The sequence below is a fragment of the Equus przewalskii genome, chromosome 26, assembly GCF_037783145.1.
Source record: "Equus przewalskii isolate Varuska chromosome 26, EquPr2, whole genome shotgun sequence".
Taxonomy (NCBI): Eukaryota; Metazoa; Chordata; class Mammalia; order Perissodactyla; family Equidae; genus Equus; species Equus przewalskii.
The window spans coordinates 22,671,861-22,692,975 of record NC_091856.1 but is presented as its reverse complement, the minus strand read 5'-3'; the positions used below and the strand labels follow the sequence as shown (position 1 = coordinate 22,692,975).

At 39.0% G+C, this 21,115-nt stretch overlaps 2 long non-coding RNA genes across 8 annotated transcripts in view; one reads left to right on the top strand and one right to left on the bottom strand.

The window, feature by feature from the left end:
- The window catches only part of LOC139079725 (uncharacterized), an 85,078-nt gene that overhangs the window by 22,653 nt on the left and 41,310 nt on the right, over positions 1–21,115 (top strand). For all 7 annotated transcript variants that reach the window (XR_011533610.1, XR_011533611.1, XR_011533606.1 and 4 more), the window contains exon 3: positions 20,817–21,016. This is a non-coding gene — a long non-coding RNA (uncharacterized lncRNA). The remainder of the gene's footprint in view (positions 1–20,816; positions 21,017–21,115) is intronic.
- The window catches only part of LOC139079727 (uncharacterized), a 66,500-nt gene that overhangs the window by 25,851 nt on the left and 19,534 nt on the right, over positions 1–21,115 (bottom strand). The window contains exon 3 of the long non-coding RNA XR_011533613.1: positions 2,280–2,390. This is a non-coding gene — a long non-coding RNA (uncharacterized lncRNA). The remainder of the gene's footprint in view (positions 1–2,279; positions 2,391–21,115) is intronic.

Here is a 21,115-nt window from a genome sequence, read left to right as displayed (position 1 = left end):
ATTAGCATGTAAAGCAATGCAACCTTGGGTAAGTTCCTTTAACCCCTTTAAGCCTCTGTATCCTCATCTGAGAACCAAAGATCATAAGAGTAACTGCATCATAGGCTTGTTGTGAGAATTATATGCAACAATATATTCCAAATGCTTAGCACATAGTACATTTTCAGTTAATATTAGCTATTATGATGATGGTTGCATATTTCCTAAAGCTTAAATGAAGTCCTGGGGTCTCCCGGGAGCCATCATTGACCAAGCAATATCCCCTACATATGCAGCTCCATGGCATGACTTGTTTTTTAAGCTATTTTAATGTGCTCATTTGTTGTTAAATAAAACGGTGTGTTTGTTGAGGCAAGGGAAAAGATAGCCTTGAAAAAAATAATCTTTTCGTTTTATCTAAGAAGCTCTCTCAGTCTTGTTTTGCTTACATCTATCTTCTTCCCGCTGGGTTTGTTTTCCTTTTCTCTCCGTATTTCTTTCTGCTGGCTATCTATGTCTCTCACTGCTTTCCCAACTTGCTTGATTACTTCATTTTGCTTTTTCATCCCCTTCAGCCTCCCTTCACTCCTCCCCAACCCTGGCTCCCTACCTTTACTATTTTCTCGATATTTTTTCCTCTCTCTCCTCTGCCTTATCTTGTCTTTATTTTTTTTATCTCTCCCTTTCTATTTCGCTTTATCACCTGTCTCTTCTTATTTTCTCCCTCTTGTTCTCTTTTTTTGGTCTTATATCCCTTCCTTTATTTCTTGGAATGAAAACTTTTTTATCTTTATTTTTTTTTCCCCTTCCATCGTATTTTCTTCTCATTTTGGTTTTATTCTGTCATCTCTGCTATAGTGCCTGGTCTTTGTCCCTTTTTCCTATTCTTCCTTCTTTCTTCCTTTTCTCATCACCTACACTGGGTCCCCTCCAAGCTCCGTGTTGGGTAGAGGGTGCCTTGCCCTTTAGATGTCTAGCAGATCAGCAAAAAGCTATTAGTCACCCAGCAAAGGAAGAAGACAAGCTGTTTGAGGGAGTCTGGTGCTTGGGGAGCATCTCGAGGCCAGTCAGAAAATGGAGTGGTCAAGAAGGAAGAGGAGGTGGTGTTTAACGGAATGGAAATAAAATAGGTGAGAGAAAATGAGATGGAAAAACAGAGATGTATGACACAAGAGAATTTAGTTGGAATGAGATTGTCATCAGATCAGCCGGGGGGAGAAAATGGAAAAACAAGACTGTTAGAGTGAATTCTTGTCATAACCATGAGCTTTTTATTCTCAGCTTGCCTGCTTGGCTTCTCAATGCTGTTTTGTTCTTTTCTAACAATTTTGTTTGATTCCTCTCTTCTCACCAGACTTTGCTATTTACCCAACCCTGTCTGATTCTCATTTGCTGATTTATGTTCTTGGGCACTTTGGGCTAGCCAAGTGTTTAGAAAGAAACCATGCATCATAGTGTATAGAAGCGCAGATTTTGGAGTTAGAGAGACTTGGGATTTGGTTCTAAAAATCAAATTGTTTCTGTTATGCAGAAATTATGTAAAATTACCTGTTCCTATTATCAAGCACAGGACTTGGAACACATTGACTTGCGCTACAAGCCCATTTCTCCTCTTACTAGTTTTGTGACCTTAGCAATTTATTAACTGTTCTGGACCTGTTTATCTTTATCACGGGGATAATACTACTTGCTCTCATAGATAAAGTTGTGAGGATTAAACGGGATCATTGAGGTCAAGTGCCTGATGCATAGTCAGGCTCTGCCAGTGTTTGTTGGGTTATTATCAATATTTTAACAGAGAGCCACTGTCTACCACTCTCTCAGTGTAAGTTGAGATCAGCTTCCTTGGATTACCCACTGTCTGCCCAGCCTTCCTTCATAGACAAGTGCTCCTTGCACTATATATTTCCCCTCCTTAATGAGGCCAACTTTCCTAGATTGGTGCCTGGGAAAGGCCATGATTTGCTCAGCAGCAAGATGTGTATTCTGGCAGACTTCACAATTGCATTCAACCACACCCACCCATTCCCACACCCTCCCTTCCTCTTGGCTCCTGCTGGGGGAAGAAGGGAAAGGTTGAACCATCTCCCAGGAGAATCAGCCCACCCCATGAATTCACCACTCCCAGCTTAAATAGACATCCGTAATTAAATATACATCAAACAAACTCCCCCCAGTGGATGATTTTGGCTTCCGGTGAGAGTCCTATCACAAAAACCTTTTCTTTCCATCTCTCTCCTCTCCACCCCCGACTTTACCACCCCCGGAGCCTGCCCTTTGGAAATGCTCTTTACACCCACCCCATGCTTTTAACCCTGGTATTACGAGGGTGCAGCCCAGCTGGAAATTTCCAAAGATGATTTCACTGAGTCCTTCTGAATGCTTCATTTCAACACAATGGAGCAGCCAGCCTGTGAACCAAAAGGAGACAGTGAGGTTTACTGGATATCCTGCCGACCCATGATACTGAAGTTGCTTATCTGCAGATTGACTCCTGGCAGGTCTCTCTGCTACACTTTACCTCAGTTTCCTTCATGGCACAATGCCAAGGGATCTCTGCAATTGCTTCCGACTCTAGCGTTCAGAATTCCAAACTCGATTCTGATTAAGACAGATAGCAGCAGAGCCTTTATTTCTGCTTTGTATATGTATTACGTGGATAGTAATATACCTTTTGGAAAATTACCACCACTCCTATCCTGTTTCCTCAGATCATGACACACAAATTCCAAAAGCATGCATGTCTGAAGAGGGCCATGGAGAAGAACCGCCTTCCTGACGATGGGACATCGTAGCCGTTTGTGTGTTTGTGAATTAGGGATGGCTCTCTCCAATGCCAAGCCATCAACTTTTTTTTTTTTTTTCAAAATTTTAGGAAAGGTGCATTTATTGACTTAACAGATTTCAAAGAGATCCATGGGTCACCACGAAGTCGCAAATGGGAAAGAAAAACCCATCCAATATTGTTTTATTATTTTCTTTAAAATGATCAACATAGCATATTTATTAGAGTTGTGTATACTGTATATTTTTTATGCATCTTTGAAGAAGGAAATGAATAGAGGTTTTAATTTAGCATCAAACTTCATAAAAGTGAGACTTTCTGAATATAGTGGAATTATTAAAATAAATCTCTTCTTGTGTTCCATAAATGTGGGCAAAATTTGGAAAAATTGGAAAATTGGAGGTCCTTTTTCTTTTCTTCTTCCAAACATATATTAAAGACTTTTTCTTTCTCTTATTTCTGTTTCTTGGTTTATGGATTTCCAAGACATGCCATAAGCCTACTATGAATTTACTTTTTTCCTTGCTGTGCATTTTCATTTGGGATGAAGAAATTTCTCTTTTCTCTTGCCATATTGGACTGAGAATTACACATGGCCAAAAACCATAGTGACATTTTCAAAACCTTCTTCCTCTTTCCCCCCATTTCACTTGAAGTTTACCCAGAATAGTCATACTTTTTTTTCTCCTTGTAAAGACCAAGCCATCAACTTTTGAAAAGAAAAATATTGGGTACCACTCCTTCAGATCTCAACTTTAAAAAAAAAAAAATTTCTAAAGGATGTTTATAGACAGAAGAAATTAGGATCAAGAGGAAAGTGAGGGAAACAAAGAGTTTGGGAAATAATGCTCTAAGAAGGAACTAAAATAATCCAATGTTGTGGGAGGGCAGAAGTTGTCTCTCTTTAGTGTATATTTTCTTCTGGTTGTTTGTTTAAGCTAGAAATTGTGGTTGCATCCGGTGTGCTTCTTCTCACATACTGACAAGTAGGTACCTGTTGTAAAGTTGACCCTCCATCCCCAATTGTACCTGTGGGAGGGAAACTGTGAGCAATGAAAGGGAAATCATGGTGGTAAATGGAGAGACTCGGTGACAACACATAATTTTAAGTTCTAGAAGGAAAAAGACAATCGAATAACGGGAAGCCAAAGGAGGGCAGATGGTGAAATTTAGGAAAAGAAGGAAACAGAAGAGAGATGTAAGATGGGAACTATGGTATAATAGAAAGGAACATCGGATTGGGAATAAAGAGACCTGGCATCTAATCAAAATGGTAACAAACTACCTTGTGATGCTGTGAGCTTCAACCTCTGTGAGCTACAAACCTCTGTAGACTCAGGTGCTAAAACAGGGAAATAAATAGCCTTTCCTATGCTTCCTATTATAAAAAGTTACTGTGAGAATCAAATGAAATGAGGGCAATGGAGGTGGCTTGTTAACTGTACACACATGAGGGCTATTTTTATTACAAAATGTTATTCCCGAATGACTGAAATGGCGGCAATTCTAAATTTATTATAGAGCATTGCATCCCACAGAGCCAGGCTGCCAGGTCTCTGAATGAAATTATAACCTGTAAATGAGTCTTCTTAACACTCTTGTGTGGTAGCCCTCCTTTTTCCTGAGCAAAGACTCTGGAGGGTTAAAAGTGTCCAGGATAGGATGTGAACTGATGGGAGGCCTACAGCAATCCCTCTGTTTACTGCTTTAAGAGTCTTGCTCAGGAGGAGGCATGGTTTGTGCTACAGGTAAACAGAAAAATTGAACATCCTGCTTCTCTTCCGTGCTGTCTTGAGCCTTTGCTGACAAATGGAAGCATGGCCTTTTCTTCTGTCCCACAGTACAGCAGTTCTTATACTAACACAGTTGTACTGTGGTAAATATCATTTGAAGGAATGCTGTCCTGTACCTCTGCTCTCACTCACAGTGGGAGTCCCTGACAACTAACTTGAATAGCGTGATCTTTTGCATGTATTTCTCTCTGCTGATTGGACCAACAGAAGCACCTGATCAAAATGGACCCAAGCATAATTCCTTCCTGAGAGTTTGGGAGAGAGAGAGGATCTCTGAGTGATTAGACATGTAAGCCCAGCTTCTTTCTATGATGTGGGTATCTTTCTCTTTCTGAGTGGACTGGAAATGTAAGGGAAACTTTTGGGCTCGGAGAAGACAAAACATATCAAGATAGAATTAAGATAGTTTCCTCCACCTGAGTCCCAGTATTATGCCAATTCTTGGTTGCATCTTTGCCTCAAGGGCCCATTCATCTCTTTCTTATGCTTCTAATAAGGTTTCTTTTCATTTTAAATTCTGAGAGGTATTTTCTGTGGCTTAACACAAACTACATAATTTCTTCAGAAATCCATATTGATTATATGAGAGGAGATCTGAGATTAGGAGCTAAGCAACATGAGTTCTAGTCTTGTACTCTCTCGTAATACTTATGATGTGATCATTGGCAGGTTGCTTACCTTTCTTAAACCTCAATTTCATCATTTATAATCAGAAAAAACTACCTGAGCTACCTCAGAGGCTGTCTGGGAATAATGGATTTAGGAAGAGTTTTATGAATAATGAGTTTTATGAATTTTCAAATGTGGAAGATTATTACAAAAGACGTGTGTTTAAATTATTTCTTCTAAAATGAACCTCCAGTCTAAATCAGAGGCCCTTAGGTTCTAAATTATATTTTGGATGTTGTTCTGTACAACAGCTAAGCTAGATTACACATATACCCATTCTTCAAAATGCCCTGCATTTTCTTGTCGATTGTTCCTGTGCTGTCCCTCTCTTCTGCACTAGGTTCTCTGGTACCTCCCTATCTCCATAAGCACCATATCTCCTTTAACCTATGTCATTTCTGTTCTCTCATCTTTGAAGGAATAACTCCAATGCCTCAGCCTCCAAGATTATTTTTTAGATCTGCCCAATGAGAACTTTTGCCATCTGCCCTGGATAGCATAGGCATTTTTGCCCCTCCTCTGTGGGACGGAGCGCTGTACACTACTTACTCAAGATTCTCATATGAACTGATATATGGATAAATACAGTCAATAGGAATATTAAAATGAAACTGGAAAGTGAAAGCAAAGGAGAAAGAAAGGTATTTCCTCCTCAACCCCTACCTCCACCTCCTCCTTGAGTGGTGTTTACATTAGTGACTGGGTCTCCTATGTTCCTCTAATTCCTTCTATGTTCCTTTATCCTCCGGAAAGATTTACTGTGGTTTCATGGGATTTGGCCCAGGGTTCTGGTAGCCCAACTTCTTCTCTTTCCCCTCAAAAGCTTAGGGATGGTGGTGGATTTCAACTGTTGCTAATCTTGAGTTGCATCACTGTCCCTCTTTGGCTTCTAGACTCTTCCATCACCTGTGTAATAAATTCACTGCGCCACATTTCTTCTCAGAGTTGTTTCTGTTTTCCTGGTTAGACCTGATTGGTATAGCCCACTCCAGCTACACCCCAGGTAGACTGTTAATTTATTGTAAATAGAGGTTATGTCTATACCTTCTGGGTTTCCTTATAGAAAATTATGTATTCAGTTAGTACCAGACACATGTTTATCAAATTCAATATTTTGAACACAGTGATTTACCAACTTCTGCCTGTTCCTACTATCAAGTGCCTCATCCTACTTTGGGGGTTAGGTCTAAGCCTAGAAGTTGGGTGGGCAATATCCCCATCTACTCTCTGATGGTGTATAGACACCAAGGTATCAATGACCAGAAGAGAGAGTTGTGCTGATCATGGGCTGTAGCTCATTTTCTAAGCAGCTTGCTTGCAATATTCTTGCTTCCTAGATGTAATAAAGATTTTATGTATGAAATTTAGTTCTGTCTCACTTCATTTGCTGTGCTAAATATATTTCATTTCCTTCATTCTAGTGTGTCTACAGGCAAAAATGTTCAGAATTTGAAAAGCTCCTTGAGTGAGCTTCACTTTTAGTAGTGCCAGGGTCCATGGTACAAGATACAGGACTAAATGCTACCTAGCAATACCTTCATCTCTTCTGGATTCTGAATGAACTAGACTTCAGAATTTAGGCAACAGTGTTTCTTCTTTTTAATATAATCTCCTGATAGATCAAGAATGGTAAAAGCATGACATGCAGACTGCCTCTTTCAGTGCTCATAGCAAATACTTATAATCAAATATAGCACATTCTCATAAGGTCTTAAAAGACTTCTCAATACACCTTTCCTGGAGACCACCACCAATCAACTGGAGTTGGTTCTCAAGATAAAATGTGCCACCTCACTAACCAACAGGGAAACGCAAATCAAAACCATAATGAAATATAACCTCACACCTGTTAGAATGGCTATTATCAAAAAGGAAAAAAATAACAAGTGTTGGCAAGGATGTAGAGAAAAGGGAACGCTTGTGAACTATAGGTGGGAATGTAAACTGTGCAGCCACTATGGAAAACAGTATGGAGGTTTCTCAAAAAATTAAAAGTAGAACTACCATATGATCCAGCAATTCCGCTTCTGGGTATTTATCCAAAACAAAAATAAATGCTAACTTGAAAAGATATACACACCCCCATGTTTATTACAGCATTATTTGCAATAACCAAGATATAGAAGCAACCTGAGTGTCCATTAATGGATGAATAGATAAAGAAAATGTGACATTATTCAGCCATAAAAAAGAAGGAAATCTTGCCATTTGCACCAACATAGATGGACCTTGGGGCATTAGGCTAAGTGAAATAAGTCAGACAGAGAAAGACAAATACTGTATGATCTCAATTATGTGGAATCCAAAAAACAAACAAACAAAAACTGAGCTTATAGTTACAAAGAACAGTTTGGTGATTGCCAGAGGGAGGGGGATAGGAGGTGGGCAAATGGGTGAAGCTAGTCAGAATGTACAATCTTCCAGCTACAAAATAAATGTCATGGGGATGTACAGCATGGCGACTATAGTTAATAACACTGTATTGCATATTTGAACATTGCTAAGAGAATACATCTTAAAAGTTCTCATCACAAGGAAAAAACTTTTTTGTAACTATGTATGGTGATGGATGTTAACTAGACTTATTGTGGTGATCATTTTGCAATAAATAAGAAACATCGAATCATTATGTTGTACACCTGAAACTAGTAAAATGTTCTATGTTGATTATCTCTCAATTAAAAAATGTGTTGCCATCTCTTCTAAGTGTTCTTATTTTCACAGTATGGGCTTTTCAACATTGATATTTCCTGTCCTCCATTGCTGTGAAGCCAAGAGTTTAGGGGAGATTAAGCACCCCAGGTTTTGTGCTATTCGTCATTTATCTAACCCAATAAAGGACCACCACCTCATTGCTACAGTGACTTCTTTGGGTAACACAGGCATTCCGTGCCCATGGCCAGTGATATCGATTTAGGAATGGATATGTGACTGAAGTTTGGTCAGTAGTCACGAAAGGAGCTTTTCTAAGAGGATTTGAGAAGTAGTTCCCTTACTCTTCTAGGAGAGCTACCCAAAACCATCCTTCGAGCTTTTCCTGGCCAACATGGTATGAGAAACAGCTTAACAATTTTGACCGCAGGAGCTAAGCCAGCCTTATGAGGAAGCTGCAACTGCCACAAAAGAAGGCGGAGCAGACAGATGGAAGAACTTGCTCTTAGAAATCTCTTAGCCACTGAATCAAACCCACCTGGAGAGCTTCCTATGACCGAATACCCATTTTATGGGCTCAGAAATCCTCTTTGTCATTTGACTCAATTTGAGAAGAATTTTCTGTTACAAAAAGCCAAATGCAACAGTACATCCAGGCTTAACTTGAGTAAGTTCTGTTCCGCTCACTACCAGCTCTCTACATAAAGACTGGCTCCGTCTCTTAGATCACATCAGGCCCATTTTTTTCTTCACTGTTCTTACTTAAATGGCCACTCCCTTCAGAACTCCACCACCTGGCAGCACCTGACTCACCTTCTTCACAGCTGATTTTCATTTGTTTTACTGCCCTGCATGAGCCATGGCTTATTACTCTTGTTCATATTCTCACACTCAGTAGGGACATTGGCTAGGGGGAGGAGATGGTCTCAAATAGGCTCTGATTTAAATTTCAGTGTTGTGGCTATCCACCTCGCAGCCAAACTGCCTGAACAGGCAATTCATTCTTTTGCTTTCCTCTATTGTGTGTTGTTTTAAATGAGTTTCAGAGAATTTTATAGCTGAATGTGACTTTGAAGGATGGCAAGCCCTTTAGATAATAATCAGGAAAATGGAGGTCTAGAGATGTTTAGTGACTTGCCTCATATCAGCTGGGGATCTTGAGGAAGCCCTAAAACTCAGGTATGCTGACTCCAAGCCAGTGCCCTCTTTCTGACCCTATGCCTGCTTTCCTTCACAACATAAGTAATATAATGGGGCCTCACTTGCAGATATTCTGCATAGAGCTCTGAGAATTGGCTGCTCACAGACAGAAAATCAAGTAGAGATGGAAACTGTGTTGTTGTCATTCACCCACAGGACAAGGGACTGCTCAAGCATCCTGAAAGGTTCAAGATTCTCCCATAATTCTCAAGATCAAGAACTATGGAGGCTGTCAGATTGTCTGTGACAGCAGGGGAGGCCAGAGTGGTTCAGACTTTCAATCCAGTCAGATCCGTTTTCAGATTGACAATTTGAAGTGAGTTTTCTAAGAAACTGGTGAAAGAGTAACAAAGAAAAATTCAAAAACCATCTGATCCTATTTCAATCTTTAAATCCAAAGCTCTCCAAAGATTTTTATAAGATATTACTTGAGGCTATTGAAGATTTTGGGAGGCAGTGCATCTCAGGGGTCAAAGATCATGATTTCTGGAATTACTCCCCTGGTTTGCAGCCATCTCTGGCTACTTACTGACTCCACAACCTAGGATAGCAAGTTAACCCTTCCAAGACTCAGTTTCCATTTCTGCAAACTGGGAATTAGAGTAGCACCTATTTCATAGGATTTTGGGGACCATTACGTTATTTAAGTAGCATGCTTAGAACAGTATTTTGCAAATAGCACACCCCAAATAAGTGATTATTATTAATATCATCATCATCATCAAGTGTAACTTTTTTTGCAAGAAGGAAGAAAGGAAGCATAAAAAAGAAAAAAAAAAAGAATGAGTAAAGAAGAAAGAGATGAATAAGCCTGGGAACTCAAGTAAGAGGAATAAGAAGCATAAAAGAAATGGTAGAGAAGGACAAAAAGGAGGAGGGGAAGAAAGGAAGGAGAGATGACTGACTCATTTTTTCTATTCATGTATATTGAGGACCGATGTTTGTTTCAGGTACTGTATTTGTTCCAACAATGAACCCCCTCCATGTAGTCTATAAGAGAGAAAAATATTAAATAAATGAATAAACCCCAAAATATAATTATAACCTGCTGTAAATGTTACATTATATGGTCATGGTAGACCTCTACATGGAATGGACATTTACCAAGAGTTTTCTATTACCCAAGCATGATATAAGGCATATTTGCATACATTGTATATTTATTCACTTAGTTTTTAATACTTTCCTTTATTCATTCTTTATTTATTTTGTAGCAACTATACTCCCAATGTTCAGCCTCATTCTTTGCATACACTGCTAGAAGGCTGTCCACTTGATGAAGGAGCTCCTTGTAGAGCACGCGACGCAGGTGTCTAAAAGAATAAAGGTCATGAAGACTGATGGGAGTCATGAAGCAATACTCAAGAGGGTGGGAAATTGTTCCTGAGGGATGGTCAGTAAAAGACTCAGAAGAAAACTAGCGTTTTTTTCACCAATGACTCTATAACTCTTACCTAGCCTCCATGGCAATTCAGAGATGCCATTTCATCTGCAAAAACATCTCATCTGGGAGACATCATGAAAAAGATCCTGAAATTCAACATAGAGAAAGGGCTGGAGCCCAGTTTCAGAATCTCTCTGCTCCATGAAAGTACATGACACAGAGGGAGGGAAGGGAGGTGGTGCTTCAGGGGAAATTGCCAGTAAGAGGACTGAGAATATCACACTTGGTTCCTGTAGGCAGAACTCGGCACAGTTAGTGACTAGCAAGGTCACAGAACTCTGCCATTAACAAGAGTGGTGCAGAGAGCTTTCCATTGTGCTGTGACCTCTCATGACCAACCCACTGAGGCTCTCCTACCTCATTTGCTTTCTTCCAGCTTCTCAGACAATTCACACCCACTCTTTCAAAGACTCACAAAGTACCAGCTCTTTATAAATCTGATGTCAGAAAAAGGGGCTGGCATACTTATTGTGGAATAACACTGCCATATTACGCTCGCAGTGGGTGCCTGGATTAGAAAGGTGGGGAGAGACTGAGTCTTAGTCATCAGGTTCCATATACAGGTGGGTTTCAGGGGCTGCATGATTCCACCAAAATTCAGGCCTAACTTCATGAACATGTGTCCATGTGCATCTTTGTAGAAAGAGAGGATTTGTGTTTTTTGTCAGATTTTCCAGGGATCGATGACAATAACATGTCTAGTAATCAAATACTGATCATACAACTTCCAACTTTTACAAACTAAGACCAGTTTTGACTAATAAATCTGATCAAGTTCATAAACAAGCAGAAAGAAAAAACAATTCATGTTCATTCAACATATGAATTAGACCGATAGAGAACACTTTATGTTGTCACACTTGAAAAAAATATATATATATATGAGTATATGAGTTCATTTTCTCCATTTCTGCAGCTTCAGAAACATCAACAGAGAGTTTGAACAATTTGACCAAAGTCACACAGTACATGGCAGAATTAGAACTAGAATCCAGATGCTCCAGCATTTTAGGATTCTATTTTTTAGGTGTCTTACATTATTTCATCTTCAAACAATTAAATTTAGGAAGAAAATGATTTTTAAATGGAGATCATAAAAATGAAGGAATCTGTGAATTCATAGTAGTATGAATAAACGCCTCTTTTCTCTCACTCAAGTGTGCTGCGTTCTGTCACTTTTGGGATGACATTCTATTTATTGATAAAGAGTTAATTTTACTACAAAACTGTGGTATGAATATAAAGGTATCAACCCGAGCATGGCAATAAGTTATCATTACGCCACCCAGAAAGATGGCTAAGCATGATAGGCTCTGAAAATTTGAAAGGACAAATCTGGGCATGAGGGGGCTCTTTCTGTATCCCAATCAACATAAGGAGATGTACTATAACGACGAAGAGAACTATTCAATATTTTATTCTTGCCCCTTCTATTTCCTTTCATTTGTTGACTTGTTGAGACTTTGTGCTGGAGTAGAAATAGCATGGAATTCAGAAGGCTTGCATTTGAATGCTGGACATATCATTTCATTGCAGTAATAAGAAGAGGAACAAAAATAGAATGTTTACCGTGTACGTGGTAGTTGTTTTGTGCCTGAGACTGGGCTAAGAATTTTATATCCATTATCTCATTTAATTCACAGAATGACACATCAAAGTTGATCCTCTTGTTATGCTCATTTTACACGTGGAAAATGAGGATTGAGAATACCAGGCAGGTGTGCATGCATACACACACAGAACTTATTCAAAGTCACACAACAATTCTCTTGCAGAAGTCTGTATTAAAATCCATTCTTGGACAATTTCAAATTTCAGGATTTAAACAGTGTGATACATAGTTTCCCTTCCTTTCTAGCTCTGTTCCTTTGACCAGTTTGCTTATCTTCTTTGACTCTCAGTTTTTTCATTTGAGACCAAATCAAAAGGATCGGCTGCAGTTATCTCAGCACATTGTTTTGAAAACTAGATGGGATCATGAGTGGGCCGTGGAATCTATGGCAAAGGGAAGAAGCAGGTTTACAAAACGTTGTTCCCTTCCTGCTTCTGAGTCATCAACCTTCTCTATCCTTGGGGTTCTCCTCCACTGTTGCAGCTCCTCTACCCTTTCCCTGCCCCGCCCCGTTCCTTGGGCACAGATGGCAGAGAGGTCCAATGACATGGTCCATCGTTACTGCTAGCTGTGTGTCTGGGGTCAAGTAATTTCTTCATTATCTTTCCTTATTGCAAACAGCTTTTGTAAGAGAAAGTGTCCATTAGTAAATATTGCTGCCGGCAGGCAGGGCGTGCAAGCTGTCAAACAGCTGAAATGAGGGACTGCCAGTTCAGCAGCAAAAACATGAAATCCAGTTTAAAGCAAAGATTTATTTGAATAAAAGAGTAACATAACTGGAAGAACAAGCAAACACTCATTAACAAAGAACAAAGGCAAAGAAAGTTTCAGGTTGGGGTGTTTGCAACTTCATGAAAGCCCACGCTCTGAAACAGAGTTCAATTTATATCAATTTGCAAAGAAATTTTTTTAAAAAGGAAGAAAGAATGCTGATGACTACCATGTGCAATTGCATTTAGGAGTCAAATATGAGTAAGATGCAAACATTGTTTTCAAGAAGTTTATAGACTAAAAAGGAGTATAGTGTGGTTGAGAACACAGTTTTTGCATTTAGAAAAATCTACGTGTAAAATCCAGTTGTATGACCTTGAGTTCCCTATATCTCAGTTCCCTCCTCGTAAAATTGAAATTATAATGCCAACACCATAGGACCGACGTGAAGGTTAGGAAAGCATGTGACATTGTCTATAGCAGATTGTACATTCCCTCAACATCACAGAATTTTAAGAGTGATATTATCACGTATCATTGTAAGACAGAAAATTCTAGGAGTAAAAAGATAGCCTTTGAATTGGTCTGGGTGTTCAAAAATAACATCTGCTTGCTTGGATCAGGAATGAGGAAATGAAGTTGGAACATTTAAGTTGAGAAAAGGTTAGTATTTGGCCATGCTAATTTGTAAAGACTGCTATAAGCAGGAAGAACAGAGAAAAGAAAGGTGGACAGGGCTGGCCCGGTGGCACAGCGGTTAAGTGCACAAGTTCTGCTTCTCAGTGGCCCAGAGTTTGCCAGTTTGGATCCCGGGTGCAGACACGGCACCGCTTGGCACACCATGCTGTGGCAGGCATCCCACATATAAAGTAGAGGAAGATGGGCACGGATGTTAGCTCAGGGCCAGTCTTCCTCAGCAAAAAGTGGAGGATTGGCAGCAGTTAGCTCAGGGCTAATCTTCCTCAAAAAAAAAAAAAAAAAAAAAGAAACGTGGAGAAATGGGAAAGCTTGGAGCACAAGTGACAAACAAATACTGTTTCCTTTGCCTTTGAATATGGGATATGGAGATGGGGGTTGTTGATGAGAAGACTGTGACAAAAGTTTGAATCCAAACTTTGTAAAGTCTTGCACACTAGGCTAGTAAGTCAGGACTTCAATCTCTAGTAATGAGGTTGCCATCATTCTTTTCTCACCATTCTTTTCATCAGGTTGCAGTCCATCTTTAACCTTAAAGTTGCAATAGTAGCATGGCATTCAGGAGCGTTGGTCCTGATCTCCAATGGTGTGTTTCTGAGGCTAGGGTTAGTAAAGGATCTCAATCAAGTTAGTTCACCTCTTTCTACCTCAGTTTCTTCATCAGTAAGGTGAGAAAATTGTGATCTTTAACTCATAGTAGTAATACATGATCATTAAGTGAGATAATACATCAGTTAGGACAGAGCTTGACATCATCATCACCTAGTAGCAAAGTCAAAGAGTTAATGCCTAGTAAATATTGTATTTACTACTGAATAATTGATGGACCTGGGTGATTAGTAATGATGATGCTTTATCTGTCTTTATCCTATAGCTGACACCCTATATCCAATTTCTTCTCTATCAATGGATGTTGCCATGGCATGAATTGGTGTCTAAACTGCCATGGTATAAAATATAATGGCTGTGGCAGGACTGCAATGGAGATATCACAGCAGGAATGATAGAACACTGGGACATCGTGAGGAAGATCACACTGAGAATTCGGGTCCAGGATGGTCAGGGACAGAAATTAGAGCTCAGAGAAGTGTCCACCTTCCAAGAAAATAACTGGTTAGTTTGCTGGAGGAGGATCACTTCTGTTTGAAGTTTAGCTCAACTAGCCATGAATTTCCCTGCCGGTTTGTCTCAATTGTGTTGGAGATACTGGACTTTGTTGAGGAATCTTGCAATTTTTATCCCCAAGATACTGACACTCCACTGATTCTCTATCACTTTCCTTCACACCAGCCTCCCCTGCATCAACTCCTAATGTCTACATATAGACTGAACTTCAGGCTTTCTAAAGTTCCTTGTGCTGCGCTGATAGCAGCATCATAACAACTGCAGGAGTTTAGGTAGAATTTATATTGTCTTGCTTGTAAAGAAATAAACAATAGAAGAAAATGGCTTGCTCCATGTCATATACCCAGTTAGCTGAAGCACTGGTCTGGAACTCCATGGTGCCTTGCATGGCTAGATAAAGTTCTAATCCTGGCACCGCGCTGCCTCTCTATCTGCCTAGAGATATCAAAATCCATTAAAGCGTGTGCAGACAAGACATACAAAGATGTTACTTTCAAACCCAAGTCCTACCACTTGTACAGAGCTTCTTCTCAAAAATTTTAAATGGCTTTTCATTACACCTCATGCAGCACAGAATAATAGTAGGCTGTTAGTCTTACTTCAAAAGTTAAGCAACTATGGGAGAGAGGAGGGTTTGGGAAATAGGGCCTGTAGGACAGCTTAGAAAGATTGGGACTATTTAGCTGAGAGAAGAGAAAGTGGATGAGTAACTTACCAGTAATCTTCAAGGGTTATTAAAAGACCAGCTGTTACCCATTTCCACCCGAGGTAGTAGCGAGGAAATTGCAGTAGTGAAAATTTAGTTACAGCAATCGAAGAACTTCTTTTTTCCTTGGTTATAAGGTCTATTAGTCCCAAAAACATGATACTAAGCAAAATTGTGGACTTTTCTCCCTGGAAATATTCCAGAATAGGGTACATATGCTGGCGGTAGTTCCAAAGCACTACTTCTTGGAACATTAAGATCTACTCACTTGAAGCATCTCTTACAAATACAGATTCCTGGGAGCCACTTCAGACTTTCAGAGTCACAATCCCTGGGGATAGGGACAGACAGGATTTGACATAAGTTAACAAGGTCCCAGATGAGTCCTGTGCAGAGCCACATTTGGAAAACTTTTGTGTATGTAGAACCAGTAAAATTTAACTCAGCAAGAATGTATCTAGTGCCCACTTGGTGATCTTACCTCTGTCGTTAGCCTCAGGGAATAAAGATAATCAAAGAATGTAGTGTAATTTTAGTCCTTGTGGAGTTTTCAGTAAAGTAATTAAAGACTAATGATGAATTAGGACAACTGTTTTGCCTTTAGTGTACTACAATTTGGGGTAAGTTTCTTAATTCCTTTGGCCTGAGGTCCTAAATTGTTAAATTGAAGAGTTGAATAAAATGGTTCTATAAGTTCTTCATAATCTTTAAAATAATACAATACAGAATAAAGCCTATTTAAAGAAAATAACTAAGTGCTAATTAAAGAGTATGAGAGTGGATATCAAGAGGGAGACCAATTCGTGTGGACAGTACTCACTAGAGAAGGCCTCAGGGAGAATAGGAGATTTAAAATTGGTGTCAAAGGACGGATATGATAGATGGATGTATGCATATGCATATGGGGGACTCTTCATTTTTTTCAATACCACTTAGTACCAGGTAAACACAATACGTCATTTAATATCTGTAAAGACTTGTGTAATGAAAGTAGGGACAATTTTTAGAGGATTTTACCACATACTAGTCACTCACATAGGTACTTTATAAATATTACTTGATTGAATAATCACTATTACATTATTTTCCAAGTGGAGGAATAGAGGATTCTCTGTCTTTTCCCCAAAAATGCTTATGTTTGCATGACATGGAGAAAGAAAGGAGAGGAAGGAAAGAAGGAAGGAAGCAAGGAAGGAAGGAAGGAAGGAAGGAAGGAAAGAAGGGAAAGAGAAACCAAGCTATGGAGGTGGAAATCAAATGGTGAGTAGAGGGCGCTGAAAACTTGAGTCTGGTTTGAGTAAAGGATCAATGCTCAGTTGTTTTTATGGTTGGTTGTTAGTATAAATGATTTTTACTAATTGATTGGGGAGTTCAAGGAAGTGGTACATATGGATTTCAATGAAGCATTTTTTTTTTAAAAAAAAAAGAACCTCTGGGTTTAAAAATCAGAATACATATTAGTATAGTAGCTTTAGAATTCCTAAACAGTTGAACATTTCCTTATTAAGCAGAGTTCATAAACGGTTTTTGTTAATTTTTGTTGTTTGCTTTCTGGTCACAGGAAGAGAGGGCTTTCTCAGCTTCTAAAAGGCTTGGGTCTCATAGATTTCTGTCTCAAGTCTTCACTGAAATACTTGATGAAGTGATCAAATCGTATTTATCTGTGTGTGGATGTCACAAATTCACAAGGCTACCAGTAGTTAAGAGCTTGGACTTAAGTATCAAGTAAACATAAATTCAAATCCTTGTTCTGCCTAAAGAGCTGTGTGACTCTGAATAAAAGTCATTTGCCTTTCTGGGAGTCATTTGCCTCATCTATAAAATTGGATTGTTTCTGTGAGGATTCAATAAAACAATGCATATATAATCTTTTATCGATTAAGTATGTCTTATGAGATATAATTATAAAGCAACCTCCAATCTATCTTAGTACATTAGTTGCTCCCTGGCCTCAGACAGACACCTTAGCTATTTTGGTCACTAGAAGAAAAGTTTTGAGTTAACTAAGTTATAAAACTCTGCCTCAATTTATTAATTCATATGCCCTGTCCCATATAAACCATCACAATTAAAAACTGATATAAAGTTAAGCTTCTCTCCTCCCCTCGTCCATGCCTGCTTCAGTTTATCACCTGGTAGGGACAAAAGTGTATGTGGATAGTGTCTGTTCCTCTTGCTTCATTTTGAGCTCTAAATAGCCCATGTTTGGAGCAAGGGATACGGGGAAAGGAAAGGGAGCAAGCAAGAAAGTCCCTCCTTGACTGGCACTGGCTGGTGATCTAGCATCGATGCTCTTTGTGTACTTGGAAAGATGTTTAATGCTACCCATGCCCACCATGGGTTCTTCTGGTGATACCTCCCCTAACTCTGAGCATCTCTCACTGAATTTTCATGACTCATCTATGCCAATTTTTGCTGCTCAGTCCACAGCCTTCAGCTCTACTGTGGTCCTCATGCTGCTCCATGCAAACCTCTTAGATAATACTAGATGACTCATACTGGTCTTCTTTATTGCATGGCCCATATCCGGTTTAGGGTAAAGGCCATACATCCTTTGCTCTACCAAATGGGGAGGACGGTTGTTTCCCAAACTCACTTGTCTACTCTGAGAATGTAGGTCACTTTATCCAGGCTTTCGACTTTTATATTTCTCAGATATGACTCGGACATTAGATTATAAGAAGAATATTCAATAAACTCTTCACTTGGTTTCCTTAAAGTCCCACGTCTTGATGTGAGAGAACAGGTAAGCCCTTCCCAATTGTAGCTTGAGAAGGATGTGAGACTTAAAGCATGTACAGAGCTGTTTCCAAAACTTTCTTGACACTCCACTTGATGACCATGTTATGCTTATAGTCAGAGATAAATGTTGGAATGTTGTTAGGTTATCATCCACTATTTTGAAATGTTTTCTTGCTGATTTAGAATCTCATTTTAGAATATCCTTCCACAAAATTTCCATTCTAAAATTCTGATACATATATAAAGCTGATAGTACAGTGGTTCCTCATTTTCTGCTGAGGTTGGTTCCAGGACGCTCCATTGATATCAAAATCCAAGGATGGTCAAGTCCCTTAGCTGGCCCTCCGTACCTGCAGGTTCCACATCCGCAGATTCAACCAAGCACAAACAATACGCTGTTAGTTGTATCTGCTGGTGGGAAAACCACAGATAGGGAGAGCCAACTGTACAGTACTTAGTCATGTTGTTAGAAAGGGAAGTGTTCACAGTAAAGCTGAAATTGTTATAATTGCACCATATTACTCACTTCTTAGAGAAACACACACATATGTGTGTAGTTTGTGATTTCACATTTTAAGAGTGGCATTGGCAAACGGAATTATTTCTAAGAGGAAGTTCAGCAAGAGCAAAATCCATAAAGATATCATATTTCCTCCTTTGACGTGCCCCGGCGGTAATCTGCAGGATGCCACAGAAGAATACTGTTCCTTTGAAATTAGGTCACACATATGAAACAAACATAAGGGCAACCAAAATTTGTTGTAAACTGTAATAATGGTTACTTTAAAACTCCTATGTTCAGTACATGAATATTGAGTGATTCAGCCCTACTTTCCCCTTTTTTTCTTAGAAACTATTCAAGGTGTCTCAATTTCATGAAGAAATTTTAGTAAAATTAAACTTGAAGAGGAGAAATTGACTTCATTCCTTCCTTGCTTCCTTCCTTCCCTTCTACCTTCCTTCATCCATTCCCTCCTAAGTAATTTAATAGGAAAGTCAGAAGGTGAGATGGATCAAGATTTGCATCCCTTGGGGAAGAAGGTTGCTGCCTGATAAGTGTACTGGAGACTGATTGGGTGAGGAGAGTGTCTGCAAAAGTGTCTGGTGGCAGAATGTATGTGTGCCTAAGCAGTTAGATACATGCATATCCCATGCCTTTCCACCGGGAAGGCCCAGGAACAGTGACACTCCCCAACAATGAACACAACCAATGTCCAGACCTTTGTTTCTAAAAATGTTCTCCACTAAAAGGAACCAGAGAATCTTAGAGAGATGGTAGATTTCAGGGTTGTGTAAGCTAAAAGACAAGCTGAGCTTGGTATAGCTTGCTGTGCCAGAAAGAATATAAATACAAAGAATAATATAGATGTGTAAAAAGGGCACAGAAACTTCTGAAAGAAGCTAGGCATTAAATTAAATAATGATGGTAATGGATTATAACCCATTGAATAAAACAGGCATCCATGAGTCTCTTTTGATATATGTAAATAAATAAAAGGGAGGAATAAAACACTTTTCCTTATACTAGAATGCCAACTAATAAATGAAGAAGGAATGGTGGTGATAGGAAAATCATCATTTAGCAACTATAATAATAAATTTCTGCAACTAACATTAATGGATGCTGAAACTAGTAGGTGAAAGTTTGATAAGGAATAGAATATTTGTCAGGTCTCAAAATAACTCCCCAAATATTATTAATTACAAAAATATCTTTACAGTGGAGAAATTTTATGCACACAACCTAAATCAGATGATCAAATTTAACCTCACCAGTAGTGGGACACATTGAAATCATGTACTACTTGATAGGATATAATGAAAAGAAAACAGAATCTCCACTTATTTTTTTTGTCAAATATCTATAATCTAAATATGATCGTGGGGAAATATCAAACATCCACATTCATGACAGTCTACAAAATAATTAGCCTGTGATATTCAAAAGCAACAGAGTCATTAAAGACAAAGAGAGGCCAAGGAACTGGTCCTGACTGCAGGACACTAAAAATATATGACAATTAAGTGTGACACATGATTCTGGATTGGACTCTTTTGCTATCAAGGACATTTATGGAAATAAAAGATACTTGGAAGGGATTTGTGAAATTAGATGTCAGCACTCTATCAATGTTAATTTCCTAATTTTGGAGATTGAACTGTGCGTATGTTGGAGGATGTCCATGTTCATAGGGCTTATGTGTCTATAACACTAAAGTGTTCAGGTTGATGGGACGTCACATCCACAATTCACTCTCAAGTGCTTCACAGGTGAAAAAAAATCTTTGTACTACTGTTGTAAATTTCTGTGTTTGAAATTATCTAAATTTAAAAAAAAAAATAGAGGAAATTTGCACAGATACTTTTTCTAATAATATCAATTACATTTTGTTCCAAGTCAACTAGACCCTTGTCTGGCATCCAGTTACAGAATGGTGACAATAGGCAATTGATCGGCTGCCTTGGACTACCCATACGTATAAGTTAATTCAGATGCACAAGACACTTTGCTAATTTGTTTGATTTTGTATAAATAAGTATTAGTGAGCCATCCCATAGGTGCATTGAGCATGCAAGCCATTTAATAAAGAGAACAAAAAATCGTTAAGATTGCCTAACGTGTGCTGGAAATGAAGTTATGGTTACATCTTCAAATATTTTACAGACTTTTTCACAGAAGAATGGTTGTTTTTATTCTGCAGGCACAGAAAAGAAACTAACTGATGGAAGAGTGAGGCTTCTGATTTTGATTCAATAAGAGAAGACTTTATGATAAATACTGCCAAAGAAAGGCACTGCCTGGTGAGGTAGTGAGCTCCCCATAGCAAGATCGGTTCAAGCCAAGTCTGTGTGATGACCTGTTAAGGATGTGGCAGAACAAGTAAATGACCTAAGGAAAAAGGTAAACTGCTTGATGTGTTTTTTGCTTGAGGAAGATCAGCCCTGAGATAAAATCTGTCCAGTCTTCCTCTATTTTATATGTGGGTCACTGCCACAGCAA